Source organism: Erythrolamprus reginae, chromosome 9, assembly GCF_031021105.1.
Source record: "Erythrolamprus reginae isolate rEryReg1 chromosome 9, rEryReg1.hap1, whole genome shotgun sequence".
Classification (NCBI taxonomy): Eukaryota; Metazoa; Chordata; class Lepidosauria; order Squamata; family Dipsadidae; genus Erythrolamprus; species Erythrolamprus reginae.
In genome coordinates this window covers 48,569,451-48,585,363 of record NC_091958.1, presented here as the reverse complement: position 1 = coordinate 48,585,363, position 15,913 = coordinate 48,569,451, and the positions used below count along the sequence as shown (strand labels likewise).

The window sequence follows — 15,913 nt, the reverse complement described above, 5'->3', positions numbered from 1 at the left end:
CCTTTCCCTTTGCCTTCCCTCCCCCCATTTCCTTAAAAAGAAGCCAATCTTTTATTTTTCCCCCTGCTGATTTTCTCTTCTTTCCCCCTTTCAAGCTCATAAAGTTCATGCAGAATTGCTATCAAACCCCCATTGTTTGGGGCACATAACCAGCATGGGTGGGTGGGTGGCAGGCTGCTGATAATCTATATTAATAAAAATGTAAATGTATGTTTGTTTGGGATGGTTAAATCTCCTAAAGTTCTCCACCGATTTGCTTTGAAATTTTGGGCCAGCCTTGCATTCCTTCCATTCCAGCCCTTTTTACATGCCTATAATTACAGAGATGTCACACACCTGTGACTGGTAAAAACTGGTGAAAAACATAGGATTGGCTGGTGGAAAACATAGGAGCTGCATTTTGATTGGCTGATGGAAAACATAGGAGCTGCATTTTGATTGGCTAATGGAAAAAAGGGAGTTGCTTGGCAGGGAGCCTGCTGACAAACATAGGAGGCCCATTTTGATTGGCTGGTGATAATTGTTACAACTGCCACAGGAAATTCTCCTCAGAACATGAAGGAACCATAAATTGGAATCAAGAACTCTGCGAGGTAGGCCGCTCTTATTGTCTTTTGGCAAATGGGTGGGGCCGGTCTCTTAAAGCACGGGGGGGGGGTGTACAGGGAGGAAGAGGAAGAGAGAGATAACCAAATGTCACCCTGCTCTCTAGTATTAATTCATAGAAACATAGAAGATTGATGGCAGAAAAAGACCTCATGGTCCATCTAGTCTGCCTTATACTATTTCTTGTATTTTATCTTAGGATGGATATATGTTTATCCCAAGCATGTTTAAATTCAGTTACTGTGGATTTGCTGGAAGTTTGTTCCAAGCATCTACTACTCTTTGAGTAAAATAATATTTTCTCACATTACTTCTAATCTTTCCCCCAACTAACCTCAGATTGTGCCCCCTTGTTCTTGTGTTCACTTTCCTATTGAAAACACTTCCCTCCTGAACCTTATTTAACCGTTTAACATATTTAAATGATTCAATCATGTCCCCCCTTCCCGTTCTTTCCTCCAGACTATACAGATTGAGTTCATTAAGTCTTTCCTGATAAGTTTTACCCTTGAGACCTTCCACCATTTTTGTAGCCCGTCTTTGGACCCCTTCAATTTTTTCAATATCTTTGAACAGGTCCAAAGACGGGCTACAAAAATGGTGGAATTCTTTCCAACTATGTTGTTCTGAATAAATTATGCAGGGGGTTAGACTACAAGACCACCAAGTTGCCTTCCAATTCTCATTCTTAATAAAAGTTGAGCAGGGGGTTGGACTAGAAGACCTCCTGGGTCCTTTCAAACTCCATTACTCTGAATAAATTGAGCAAAGGGTTCAAAAATGTAAATGTTCCTTGGTTCATGATCTAAAATCTCCAAAGGTTCTTCACCAATTGCTTTGAAAATTGCTCTAAAAATAGGATTCGCTACAAACAGTAGGGTTTGCCTCCTAAGTATTGCATGCTTGGGTGGAACCAACAACCCTGCGAGGTAGGCCACCCCTAGCAGTGGTTAAAAAAAATCAAGATAGAAGCCATGGCAGGCCAACAAAAGCACAGCTGATGTGGTTTTTTTTAAGTGTGTCATTTGCATGTCTCAACCTCCTCCCCCCCCCCAAATAGCAATTGGTTTAATTGGACTTCATTGTTTTTGATCTTGTCCTGGAGACACATTTGAGAAAAAAAGGAACACCTTCTCCAAATTTGGAGCAGGTCAACCAACCCTCCTTGATTGGTTTGATACACAACACACACGTGTGTATTGATGCACACACACTCACACAAGCATAAGACATACCATTCCCCAAATGTGGCAGACTCCAGGTCCTATCATCCTCTGCCAACGTGGTTAAGGATAAGGCTCAGGGAATAGTGATCTGGATTATTTAGGAAATGTTGTTTTCTGAGGGATTGGATTTCCCTCTCTTAATTTTTATAGCTCCTGCTTAATTTTTTTTTTCATCCGGCCTGTTATTCTTTTATAGCCCATTGTCAGAACAAATGGCAAGGTATTTAATAATAGAGACGATTAGAATTCTCTCCATGATTTATATGCCACAGGAGCAGAAGTTTGATAAATGATTCCAGTGCAAGAAAAGTGAACAATGCAAAAAAAAAAAAAAAAGACACACATCACATGTAGGCTGCAGCAGCACTGGGGCAAAATAAAGAAATGGAAACTGCAAATTTAAGCGAGGAGATTTATGTATTTATAGCTTTGCTGCTTTGCAAACAGCGCTCAAGGGCAATACAAATAGCCTGAGGTTGACTAACATTGCAAGCTCTCTCTCCCTCTTTCTTTTTTTAACACAACAAAAACAGCCGTATTTCAAAGGCAACTTTTATGAAGAGGCTTCAGTTTTCAAACACTTCTCTCCCAAAACGTCATCTCTCTCTCTCTCCCCCTCCCTCCCTCCAGCCCTTCTTTTTTTCTTTCTTTCTTTCCTCCCTTGCTCCCTCCCTCCTCCTTCATCTCCTTGCTTCCCCCATCCCTCCCTCCATCCTCCTACTCTTCTTTCTTTCCTCCCTCCCTTCATCCTCCTCCCCTTCCTTCCTTCCTTTCTTTCCTCCCTCGCTCCCTCCCTCCTTCTTCATCTCCTTCCTTCCCTCCATCCATCCCTCCCTCCTCCTCTTCTTTCTTTCTTTCCTCCCTCCCTTCATCCTCCTCCTTCCCTTCCTTCCTCTCTTTCTTTCCTCCCTCGCTCCTGCCCTCCTCCTTCATCTCCTTTCCTCCCTCCCTCCCTCCTCCTCCTCCTCCTCCTCTTCCTTTCTTTCCTCCTTCCCTCCCTCCCTCCTTCCTCTTCATTTCTTTCTTTCTTAATCAAAACTGATGAAAAAGCAATGGCTACCAACAATGGCTTTCCATTGAGGACCTGTATACTGCACGAGTCAAAAAGAGGGCTGTGAAAATATTTAGATTATCTTTCTATATAATTTCTTTTCTTTTGTCCTTTCTTTCCTCTAGCCAATTATGAAAATTTTCCCATATCTTATAATATTCTGCGTCTTCTTTCCCTTCTAGCTTTTTGAAAGCATATCCATCTCTTTCTATTCTTGTACATAGCTGTATAATAATCTCATTTCCCAAACCATTTCTGATTGAGGGAAGATAGATGCCATCCACCCCTCTCCTCTTTCAATGGAGAACTTCATTTTGGGAGAAATCCCCAAATCTGCTTTGATTTAAATCCACGAAAGATTTATCTCCGTTCATCCAATTTCTGAACTAGATTCGTCAATGGACTCCGAAATGAAATTTCCCCCCCTTGAACTGGGAAAGAGAAAAAGTCTGAGGTTTAATCAAAAACTTTTCCTAACCCCATTGAAGGCACAGAGCGCTAAATTCTGCCATCTGATATTATCACGAGGGCAATGCTGGAGTTGCGCACAACCGCTTTAGCCTGCCAAAGAGATATGTGCCTTTGTGCTCCTGTATTGCATTAGGAATTGTTTGTCTGTGCCAACATTTAATTTTTTGTCTCCCCTCCCCTTAGATCTATTTGCTAAAATAAATGGAAGCCGGCAAAGAATATAAAACACAATTTATATAAGATATATCTGCAATTACTTACTCTGAATTAAACACATCCCTTCATGAATAATGAAGTAGAAATGGTCCACAGGAAGGAACAAGATAAGCATCTTCAAGCTGTGTATTTTTTAATTGCTTCATTATCTAACGTTTGGTATGAATAGATACACATGCAATTGGTGGTTTAATAAGCTCTCATACATAAAGAAACCCCTCCTCATTTTTTTAAGAAAAAAAGGTGAGCGTGTGATGGAGGATGAAGAGGGAATGGAGAAATGGGGATTTTAAGTCAATTCGCAAACACCTATCAAACATTAATTCTCTGGGCTGGATTCCCTAAAAATACAACATTTGTGAAGGATGGTGCGGATTGTCAAATTCTGTTTTTCCTAACCTTAGAAACATAGAAGATTGACAGCAGAAAAAGACCTCATGGTCCATCTAGTCTGCCCTTATACTATTTCCTGTATTTTATCTTAGGATGGATCTATGTTTATCCCAGGCATGTTTAAATTCAGTGACTGTGGATTTACCAACCACGTCTGCTGGAAGTTTGTTCCAAGCATCTACGAATCTTTCAGTAAAATAATATTTTCTTACGTTGCTTCTGATCTTTCCCCCAATTAACCTCAGATTGTGCCCCACTGAAAAGCCATTTTGCCCTCTGGAGGCTTCAGGGAAACTTCCTTGAAGCTCCAGAGTGCAAAAAACCATCCAAAGGGCAAACCGGACGTTTGGAAAAATGGACTTCTGGTTTGCCCATTGTGCTGTTTTCTGCACTCCGGAGACTTCAGGGAAGCTTCCTGAAGCCCTGGAGTGTGAAAAACAGCTCAACAGACAAACCGGAAGTTCAGAAAATGGACTTCCGGTTTTCTTGTTTGGCCATTTTTTTCACCATCCAAGGTTTTCAGGGAGATCTGTGCGCATGCATGGGGACAGGGGGATTGTGTACATGTATACTGGCAGCGCGGGTGTATGCAGGTAAGGGCTGCTGCCCGGATGGGGGGGGGCGCAGTGGGGTAGCGAAAATGGAGCTCCACCCCAGAGCCCCCAATTTGCACTGAAAGATGTTGAAAGAAAATGCAGAAGCCACGCTCACGGTAGTAAAATTTTGGTTGCCCTTCATTGGGTGTATGTGCGCATGCATGGGGGGAGGGAATGGATGTGGGCATGCATGCTACCAAATGCACACACACCTTTATGTATATATACACACATATCTTTTGTGATTCAACACAAAAAATATGTAACCCTTCCCTGGTACAGAGCTGAAGGGATTTTATACTGTAGCCTAAAGGTTAATTCTCTGCCTTACAAGGCAAAGGTTGCAAGTTCAAGTCCTAGTGATGAGGGTATGGCTAGATGATGAGGCCAGAACAAGGCCGAAATAGATCTATCCTAGTGTCCCTTAATTTTCAAATTCAGCAAAAACATTTGAGATATATATATATATATATATATATATATATATATATATATATATATCACACACACACACACACAAACACACACAGTAAATATGTGTGTGTGTGTGTATGTGTGTATACATATATGTATGTGTGTATGTATGTGTATGTATGTATGTATGTATGTATGTATGTATGTATGTATGTATACCATTTGTGTCCAGCTTTTAAGTGCCTAATACACCTTAGCTAATTTATATGACAAATGTGGCAACCTTGTTTATTCCTTTCCCTAATAGTATCAAACTGACTATAGACCTCACAGCTTATGGATTGTAATTTTAGTAGTATTGACAATGCATAGACTGGATTTTATCATGGATTTTATTTGTTATTTGTCATTTTATCCTACAACTTTTGATTGTGTATTTCACTGTGTTTTCATTTGTTTTGGTCTATGACTGTAATAATAGATTTGATTTGAATGCTTTTGAAGGGTTAAGGACTGGTTTTTCACTCACTTCCCCCCCCCCCCCACAGTTATAAAAGGACCTGGCAGACAGAAGGTGAGGGGTGGCTTTGCTAATTTCTACAGCCTTCCAGCTGCTTTTAAATGGCTCTCTGGGATCTATTAGCAATGATGGCAGGTTTAATGGCTAATTATCATTAACTCATTGGCGTTTATTAGTACAAAGGGTGCTGGTGGCCACTAACTTGCTTGGCTTTAAAAAGGAGAATTGGATGCAGTTTTGGAAAGCGCACATATCCGGGTCTATCCACCTGAGCCTCAGTGTTCACTAGATGGGCCTTGAGACATCTGAAGAAGCTCCTGGGATGAGAAGGGAAACATCTTCAAAGAAAAACCAGGGCAGAGCAAGGAACAACAGATGGAGACATTTCAACGAGAGGTCCAGCTTAGAACGAAGGAGACAATTTTCAGCAAAATGGCTTTCCTTAGAGGTTGTGGGCACCTAATTTTGGAAAAATGCAGAGACACCCCCACCCTCCAAAAAAAGTTATAATAAATAAAATTTATAATTCTTCCAAAATGGATAAATTTACAATGGAAATAAGGGGCTAAAAGGAATCTGAATATTATGAGACGTGAGAACAGTGGCACAAAATGATCGAAATAAGGAAAGGAAATAAGAAGATCTCGAGTGATTCACAAAATTAGCTAAAATATAAGATGTAAATATGTTAATTTAAAAAAGGGTATAATTATATGTACATTCAAAAAAATTGAATAACTATGTTACCTCTGGGACTGCCTTCTGCCGCATGAGTCCCAGCGACCGGTTAAGTCCCACACAGTCAGCCTTCTCCAGGTTCCGTCAACTAGACAATGTCGCCTGGCGGGTCCTAGGGGGAACATCCTTTTCTGTGGTGGCCCCAGCCCTCTGGAATCAGCTCCCAACGGAGATTCGCACTGCCCCCACCCTCCTCGCCTTCCGTAAAAGCTTAAAGACCTATTCATGCCGCCAGGCTTGGGACCATTAGACCGTAGCCCCCTGGCCGACGAGTGTAGTATGTTTTGCTGTGTGAATGGGAATGAATGATTTTAAATCTTATTAGAGTTTTTAAAATGTTTTTAGTATATTAATTGGATTTTTAGATATACATATATGGTATATTGTTTTTGACATGTTGTGAGCCGCCCCAAGTCCTCGGAGAGTGTTCTGTCGGGCTCTCTGGTAGAATCCTCCCAAAAATTCACAAGTACAAATTTCAGACACACACGTTTGAAAATTCAAAACAATGCTCTTTATAATGAAAATTCACTTAACCTAAGCCCTCTTTTTGTATAGTAAAGAGCACTGGTCTCCAAACAAACTGGTAATTTGTACAACTCCCTTATCAGTTTTGTGATACTTAGCTTGCAGCTGTGAGGCAATTCACAGTCCTTCTTTCACAAAGTGAAACACACTTTGCTCTGGTTTAGATTCCAAGTGGGGGGAAAATCAGCACACAAAAGGTCAAAGTCAGTAAAGCAGTCATGAAACACAACAATCAGATAATCCTCCACAGTGGCCAAACCCACAGGCTGCTCTTTATAGCAGCCTCACTAATCACCACAGCCCCACCCAACCACAGGTGGCCTCATTTTCTTTGATAATAATCTCTCAGTTGTTGCTGCCTATGCATCGCTCTCCGCATGCGTGGCTGTATCATTAACTCTTGTTCCAAATCCAAGGAGGAGCTAGATAATTGATCTCCTTCTGAGCTGTCTGCCCCACTCTCCTCCTCCCTGTCACTCATGACTTCTTGATCAGAGGAGCCTTCATCAGAAGATTCCACCGGGGGGGGGGGCAAAACAGGCCTGCAGCATGTGGATGCCTCCCCCACATCCACAGTCCTTGGGGCAGGAGCTGGGCCAGAGCTAACCACAACAGAGAGGGGCAGCATACAAATCCAATTAATAAAAATAAGTAAATAAATAATAAATAAAATAAAGTGATAAAGTTGGAATAAGGGTATTGTGATAATATGGAATGCTTTTATGCAGCGAAGAGCCACCAAAATTTTTACTACCACACTGTGGGCGTGGCTTATGCAGGACGCCCTGCATTTTCTTTCAACATCTTTCAGTACAAATTGGGTCCTTTGGGGTGGAACTCCATTGCTGGGTTCCCCCACCCCTGTCCGGGCAGCAGCCCATCCCTGCTTTTATGTAACAATGCAGAATTGCTAAAAGTATCATTATGTTACTGTTTTTAAAAAAAGATATTTCAAAATTAATAAAGTTTTGGGTTGGAAACGCGTGTTTGCAAGCATTGTTCCACTTTCAGGGGAACATGAGTGAGAAAATGGTCTCTCTCCCTTTTTCTTGCTGATGAACTTCTGGTTGGCGGTTCCATAAACCAAATGCTAAATTAACTCCAACGGGGCTAATGTTCTAAATTTCAGATGGGCTGACCTTTTGCTACTTAATGCTTATATGTCTCCCTTTGATGCTAAAAATGTGATGAGTCGAGCTGGAAATACCGAAGAACATTGAGTAGACATCAGAGGTTTGGAGGATCTATTCAAGCCATCACGGATGATTACCCATAGACCTTGAGTTCAAGGCCCTGTTGTCTTCTGACCCATCAATTTGAAGTTCCTATCAATCATGTTAGATCCTATCAAAACCCTCCACTTAATTTTCCTGGGGTTTCTCTAGTTCACATGCTTGCTTGGACCTCTCTCTTCTTAATGAGGGCCCTCATTTGGATTCAGCTAGCGAACGTATTTTCATGCCCTTCCATTTTATTTCAGATTAGAATTCCAGTTCTGTCTGCTGCTTTCTGACCTCATTAGGTCTTTCTTTTGGGGATCGCTTTTTCTGTCCATTTCTGCACAGAAAGCGTTATTTGGCTTCATCTCTTTTAACCTATCTATTCCTTCTGATTCTTGCCGTTCTGTTCTTGGGGAGTCTTTTTTTTCTTCTTCTCAGTTTGGTGCTGTTAAAAATAGAAAGCCTAAAGAACTATAAATAATGATGATGATGATGATGATGATGATGATGATGATGATGATAATAACAGAGTTGGGACCATGGAGGTCTTCTAGTCCAACCCCTTCTTAGGCAGGAAACCCTACACTACTTCAGACAAATGATTATTCAACATTTTAAGCACTTCCAGTGTTGGAGCATTCACAACTTCTGGAGGCAAGTTGTTTCACTGATTAATTGTGGTTAATTGACTCACTGTTTATTTTTACATCTTTATTGCATGGCTATATTCCAACTTATCCATATATTATAATATATATATGATCTCAGATCATACAAAGCCTTTTCTGAAGGATTAAAATGGTTGATTTTGTAGCAACACTGCTAACAAGTTCACGTTGAGTTCCTTCATCAGTTCCTTTGTGTCAAAATACTTCCTCCAATATTTCTCCTTAATTAATTTCACCCTATAAACAGAAAATATCTACGTTGAAAGTCTGAGTTTTCCCTGAAAGGGTTTAATACAATTAAGAGAAGATTAAATTTTTGCTGTGTTTTAGTTTCATCTCTGCTTTGAAGATTCTGGACGACTCTATGGAAGAGTTGCTTCTCAAAAGGTTCCAGCTGGGCTTTCACTCAACCATTAAAAAGATTGTCCATGATGTCTGGCCCAAATGAAACATCAACAAAATCAGGATTATCTTCAAATAGGTACCCATATGTCTGGAAATGATCCTGCATAAAAGACATTCCCAAGCATTTTGAGATATTTCAACAGATCTCAGAGATGGCTGAATAACAGAATAACATAGTTGGAAAGGTTCTTCCAGGTCTTCTAGTCCAGTTTTCTGTTCAAGCAGGATAATTCATAACATCTGAGACAAATGGCTGTTCAATCTCTTCTTTAAAATCCTCCAGTGTTGGAGCATCCACAAGTTCTGAAGAAAAGTCATTCCACTGTTTAATTGTTCTCTCTGTTAGGAAATTTCACCTGAATTCTAGGTTGCTTCTCTCCTTGGTTAGTTCCCATCCATTGTTTCCTGTCCTGCCTTCAGATGCTTTGGAGAATAGGTGAACCCCATTGTTCTGCCTTAGTGCCGAGCCCCAATAATCAGATGCACACCAATTGTCTAACTAATAAAAGGATTTAATATTTACAAAAGTAAGAGTCTTAAAAGAGTCTTTTCAAAGAGAGAAGCAAATCTAGCAAAGTGTTATCAGTTGGCTAAAATCCCAGAGTGAAGATAAACCAGCTGTAGCAAGAGTTCCAAAGCGTAGTTCATAGAAATTAAGTGGAAGACCGAAGCTCATTAGCAAAGCTAAGAATGTTCTCTTTTGAAATCCAAACTGAATGCAAGAGTCAAGATGAGATGATTCCTAAATGAACGATGTTGCTTTCTGCAACAGGGCAGGGCATGCCTCACCGTTAAATAATGTGAGGGTGTGACTATTACCCAGCAGTACTACTCCTGAGTGAATCTTCTCTTAGCTAACCACTCAAGTCTCTTAGATGCCCTTTGCACCCTGGCATCCAGAAGAAGCTCCTCCTCTTCCCCTGAGTCACTCAAGACAGGAAGTGCTGACTCGCTCATCCCGGGAAGTGCAGCAGGCCCTGGCTCTTGCTCTGACCCTGATCCCTCTTCTTCACTGTCTATCTCAGATGCCAGCAACACAGGACATCTGTCCTTTGGCTCCCTAGTCTCTGCCTCCTCTGAGTCCATTTGCGCAGGACATGAGCAAACCATCACACCCATCTTCTTTACGGCAGCCCTTCAATAACTGGAACACTACTACCATGTCACCCCTAATCCTTCTTTCCACTAGACTAGACATATCTGAGATTTAGCTGAGATTTGGCAAACCCTGGAATGACGGCTGGAAGATGTTTTTAGATACTAGCTCATTGATGGCGAATCTATGGCACGCAGAGCCATATCTGCTGGCACACTAGCTGTTGCCCTAGATCAGCTACAACGTGCATGTGTCTGTGGGCTAGCTGATTTTTGGCTTGTATAGAGGCTCTGGGAGGGTGTTTTTGGCTTCCAGAGAGCCTCCAGGGGGATAGGGGAAGGTGTCTTTACCTTCCCTCAGCTCCAGGGAATAATAATAATAATAATAATAATAATAATAATAATAATAATAATAATAATAATAATAGACACGATGCTGTGGCACAGATGATCCACTGGAACTTGTGCCCGAACTACCATTTACCAGTGGCAAAGAACTGGTGGGATCATAAGCCCGAAAAAGTGGTCGAAAATGAGCAAGCAAAACTACTGTGGGACTTCCGACTTCAGACTGACCGAATTCTGAAGCATAACACACCAGACATTGTGATCGTAGAGAAAAAGAAAGTATGGATCATCGACAACGCAATCCCAGGAGACAGCAGAATTGAGGAGAAGCAGCTAGAAAAATTAGTGAAATACGAAGATCTAAAAATCGAGCTGCAACGACTCTGGCATAAACCAGTGAAAGTGGTCCCAGTGGTCCTTGGCACGCTGGGCGCAGTACCAAAGGATCTCAGCGGACATTTGAAAACCATCTGTCAATTGCAAAAGGCCGCTTTACTGGGATCGGCAAACATAATTCGCCGCTACATCACGCAGTCCTAGGTGCTTGGGAAGCGCCCGACTGGGGATGAAATACGAAATCCAGCATAGTGATCTCGTTTGCTGTGTTGTACTGACATAATAATAATAATAATAATAATAATAATAATAATAATAATAATAATAATAATTTATTAGATTTGTATGCTGCCCCTCTCCACAGACTCGGAAGCCTCTGGAGCCTGGGGAGGGTGAAACTCAAGCCTACTGGGCCCACCAGAATTTGGAAAACAGGCCGTTTCCAGCCTCCAGAAGGCCTCTGTGGGGCAGGGGAGGCAGTTTCAATTATGGGTGTGGGCACTTGCGTGTACGCTATAGTGCATGCCCATGCTCTTTCGGTACCCAAGGAAAAAAAGATTTGACATCAATGTACTAGCTACTATAACAGGAGATATTCTCCCCATGATTGGAACCATTAAGATGGATATACAGCTATCATTCTTTAATTTCCCTGATGCAGTTTGATAATGTTAAGGACTTGATAGCAATCTGAAATTACGATGAACAGATTTAAAAAAGCACCTCCCGCCCTTCTTTTTATCGGTTCTTCATTCCCTGATGAAAAGGACTTCTTTCATCAGAGTCTTTCAAGTGGCTTTGATTCAGATGTTCAGCAGTTCCATCAATTCAGGACCTTTGAAATCAATCAGCTTGATGGGCCTTTTCACAAGCGGGCCCGCATGTCAATCAGAGCAAATCCGATTGATATGATGACTCAATTGAAGAAAATACAACTCCCGCAACGGAGCGGTCAGTGACTGGAATGCACTACCTGACTCTGGTTTCATCCCCCAAACCCCAAAACTTTCTGTCTACTCTGAACCTCACCCCGCGGGTGAAATCTACTTACTTCCCTTACTGGTTCGGAAGTGCGCCCTTTGCACACTGTTTTGTCCGTCCTCTACCGCAGAACAATTTTGTATATGTGCAGAGTGTTAAAAAAAATGGTCATTGCTCACAGTCACTCATGCCCTCATCCCCTCGAGGTTCGATTACTGCAATGCTCTCTACATGGGGCTACCTTTGAGAAGTGTTCGGAAACTTCAGATCGTGCAGAATGCAGCTGTGAGAGCCGTCGTGGGGCTTCCAAGATTCGCCCACGTTTCTTCAACACACCGTGGCTTGCATTGGTTGCCGATCAGTTTCCAGTCACAATTCAAAGTGTTGGTCATGACCTTTAAAGCCCTACATGGCATTGGACCAGATTACCTCCGGAACTGCCTGCTACCGCACGAATCCCAGCGACCGATAAGGTCCCACAGAGTTGGCCTTCTCCAGGTCCCGTCGACTAAACAATGTCGTTTGGCGGGCCCCAGGGGAAGAGCCTTCTTTGTGGCGGCCCCGGCCCTCTGGAACCAACTCCCCCCAGAGATTAGAACTGCCCCCACCCTCCCTGTCTTTCGTAAACTACTCAAGACTCACTTATGCCGCCAGGCATGGGGGAGTTAAGATATTCCTTCCCCCTAGGCCATTACAAGATATGCATGGTATGTTTGTGTGTATGTTTGGTTTTATAATAAGGGTTTTTAGTTGTTTTATTAATTGGATTGTTACATGCTGTTTTTATCAGTGTTGTTAGCCGCCCCGAGTCTGCGGAGAGGGGCGGCATACAAATCCAATAAATGAATGAATGAATGAATGAATGAATGAATGTATGTATGTATGTATGTATGTATGTATGTATGTATGTATGTATTTATTTGTTTTGTCACATATGTATTGGTGGTATCTATTCTATTCTATCCTATTCTATTCTATTCCACTCCATTCCCATTCCTATTCTACCTGAGTGAGGGATGAAACAGATATATTTTCTCCCAGTTTGTTTTGCTGTCATATTTCTGAGGTAGCCAAGTGAAGCGTTGGGGGGGGGGGGGTGTCATAACTTCAAACCATCACTAAATGAACTGTTGTAAGTCCAGAACTAGATGTATTGCTTTTTATGGCTTCTGACAGATGAAATGCTCCTTATGCCGTGTTTTCCTTAGCAGCGATAGATGTGGCCTAATAATTCACCTCTATGAATATTTCCCAGCCATCTCGAGCGAGCGTTATTCTGTAAATTTCCAAGGGCTGCATAATTACCACTCCAGTAAGCATCTCAGACATTTTTGTGCTAATGTCATCTCCTTCATTTCAAACTTTCTCTCTCTCTCTCTCTTTTCTGCTCAGTTCTCCCCATGAACGCTTCCTTGGCTCCGAGAGCGCTAGAAACAGCTGGTTTGAAGGGTATTTAAACACTAAAAATACCTATTTTTTTTAATTGCCTGTTACAACCCACAGAACAAGCGGCATGCTTCCACCCGTCGCGACACACAACGTCAATCCCCAAGAGAAAAGGGTTTTGGTGTTTGATATTTGTTCCAGGTATGCTTAAACAAGGAACAACAATGAACCAGGTTCTGTAGGCAGTGACTGTTTCAATGTTTCTGGGTAGCACATTCAGCATTTTATTTTGTTTGTTTTGTCAAGTATGTACAGTGTTCCCTCGATTTTCGCAGGGGTTGTGTTCCGAGACCGCCCGCGAAAGTCGAATTTCCGCGAAGTAGAGAGGCGGAAGTAAATACACCATTTTTGGCTATGGACAGTATCACAAGCCTTCCCTTAACACTTTAAACCCCTAAAGTGCAATTTCCCATTCCCTTAGCAACCATTTAGATTACTCACCATGTTTATTTATTAAAGTTTATTAAAAAAATATTTATTAAAGGCGGACGAAAGTTTGGCGATGACATATAACATCATCGGGCGGGAAAAATTGTGGAATAGGGAAAAAACTCGCAAAGTATTTTTTAATTAATATTTTTGAAAAAACGTGGAATAGACTTTTCGCAAAAATCGAGGGAACACTATATTGGTGGTATACAGATATATAATATTTATATACATTATACCAGTAAAAGAGAAACATTAGGACAGGGGACGGAAGGCAGGCTGGTGCACTTATGCACGCCCCTTACTGACCCCTTAAGAATCAGGACAGGTCTTATAGTGGATAGTTTAAAGGTAAAGTTTTGGGGGTTAGCTGATGATACTACAGAATCTGGAAGTGAGTTCCATGCATCAACTACTCGGTTATTAAAGTCGTATTTCCTGCAGTCGAGTTTAGAGCAGTTTACTTTAAGTTTGTATCTGTTGTGTGCTCGTGTGTTGTTGTGGTTGAAGCTGAAGTAGACATTGCAGCAGATGATTTTATGGGCTATGCTTAGGTCATGTTTAAGGTGACATAGTTCTAAGCTTTCTAAACCTAGGATTGTAAGTCTAGTTGAGTATTCTGTTGCTAGTGGAGGAGTGGAGGGAGGGAGAGGGAGGGAGGGTGGGAGGAGAGTGGAGGGGAGGAGAAATGGTTAAACCATGGCTCTGAAATTAGTGAAAACTCAAGAATGAGATTTGGTTTGGTCTGGTTTGGTTTGGTTTGGTTTATGCTGGCCAAAATTTTGACTTCCTGGCTGAATATTAAAACAGGATTATTAGATCTGGGTTGCAAATGTGTAGACAACCTCTGATGGATAGAAGGATGGGTGGGTGGGTGAGTGAGTGGACGATTGATTGACTGATTATGTGTCATCAGCATAGTTCCCTCTAAGCTGAGCAGTGAGCAATCGCTCACTTAAAAATCATCATCAACTCAGAGTTTTCCAAACCTGCCCAGAAGCCGAGAGGGAAAGAGTGAGAGGGAAGGAGAGAGAGAGGAAGAGAGGAAGAGAGAGAAACAGATAGAAAAAAGAGAGGAAGGAAAAGAGAAAGAAAAAGAATGGGAGTAAGGAAGAGAGAAAGAAAATCAAAATCTAGTTTGAAACTAGCTCAACTATTTAAGTGGCATTTTGATATTGATAGAGTTGCCCTATTATGAGCTCACTGTTATAGACACACAGTACAGGATTTTATTTTGAAATTCTCTGAGGCAAAACAGGGTGGGATTTTTATTTATTTGTTTGTTTGTTTATTTATTTATTTATTTATTTATTTATTTATTTATTTATTTATTTATTTATTTATTTATTTATTTATTTATTTATTTATTTATTTATTTATTATTTCTGTGCCGCCCAGTCCCAAAGGGACTGCCGCTCAGACACTATACTTTTCCGCCCACCCCCCCAAAAAATTAGAGGGAACACTGGTCATCAGTGTCAACTCTTAGCAACCACACAGATTGTTCAGGCGCTCCTTTGGGTCTTCAGACAGAGCATCCCACGTGTTTGCCCTGGATCCCATCTGCCTCCTTTCCTTGTTGAGTTCTTCATCTTTTTACTTCCGCTTTTGCTAACGTGAAGAACTTCTCAGTGATGATGAGTCCTTCCCAAACAGGTCCAAAATCTGGTAACTTCAATGAGGCAACCTGTAGATGGCAGTAAAGCCATTAAAATATATATAACATTTTACTGCCAATAGCGGTGATCCAAGTCACTGCAGCCCAGATATGGAAGCCCTATTAAAGCCCACTGCTGGCCATTCCTCTTACATTCCCTCCCTCCCACCCTTCTTTCCTCTTTCTCTCAATATTCTTTCCTTCCACATTTCCTCTCTCTTTCGCTCTCAGTATTGTTCTTCCTGCTCCTTCCTCCCTCTCCTTTCTTTCCTCTCTTTCAATATTTTTCCTGCCCCTCCCTCCCTTCCTTCCTCCCCCCTTCCTCCAACCTCTTTCCTTTCTCTTTCACTTTCAATATTCTTCCTCCCCTTCCTTCCTTCCTTCCTTCCTTCCTTCCTTCCTTCCTTCCTTCCTTCCTTCCTTCCCTCCCTTCTTTCCTTTCTCTTTCACTCTTAATGTTGTTCTTCCTCCCTCCCTCCTTTTTCTTTTCTTTTTGTATTAAAAATCATAATATGTATTGCAAAGAGGCAATGTTTCTGAAGGCCCTACTTCCAGTTGTTGACCTCTAG

The 15,913-nt window shown here is 41.6% G+C and overlaps 1 long non-coding RNA gene across 1 annotated transcript in view; it reads left to right on the top strand.

Annotated features, from left to right (window-relative positions):
- The first annotated feature begins 519 nt into the window (after positions 1–519).
- Positions 520–15,913, top strand: part of LOC139172232 (uncharacterized) — a 50,088-nt gene continuing 34,694 nt past the window's right edge. The window contains exon 1 of the long non-coding RNA XR_011559850.1: positions 520–593. This is a non-coding gene — a long non-coding RNA (uncharacterized lncRNA). The remainder of the gene's footprint in view (positions 594–15,913) is intronic.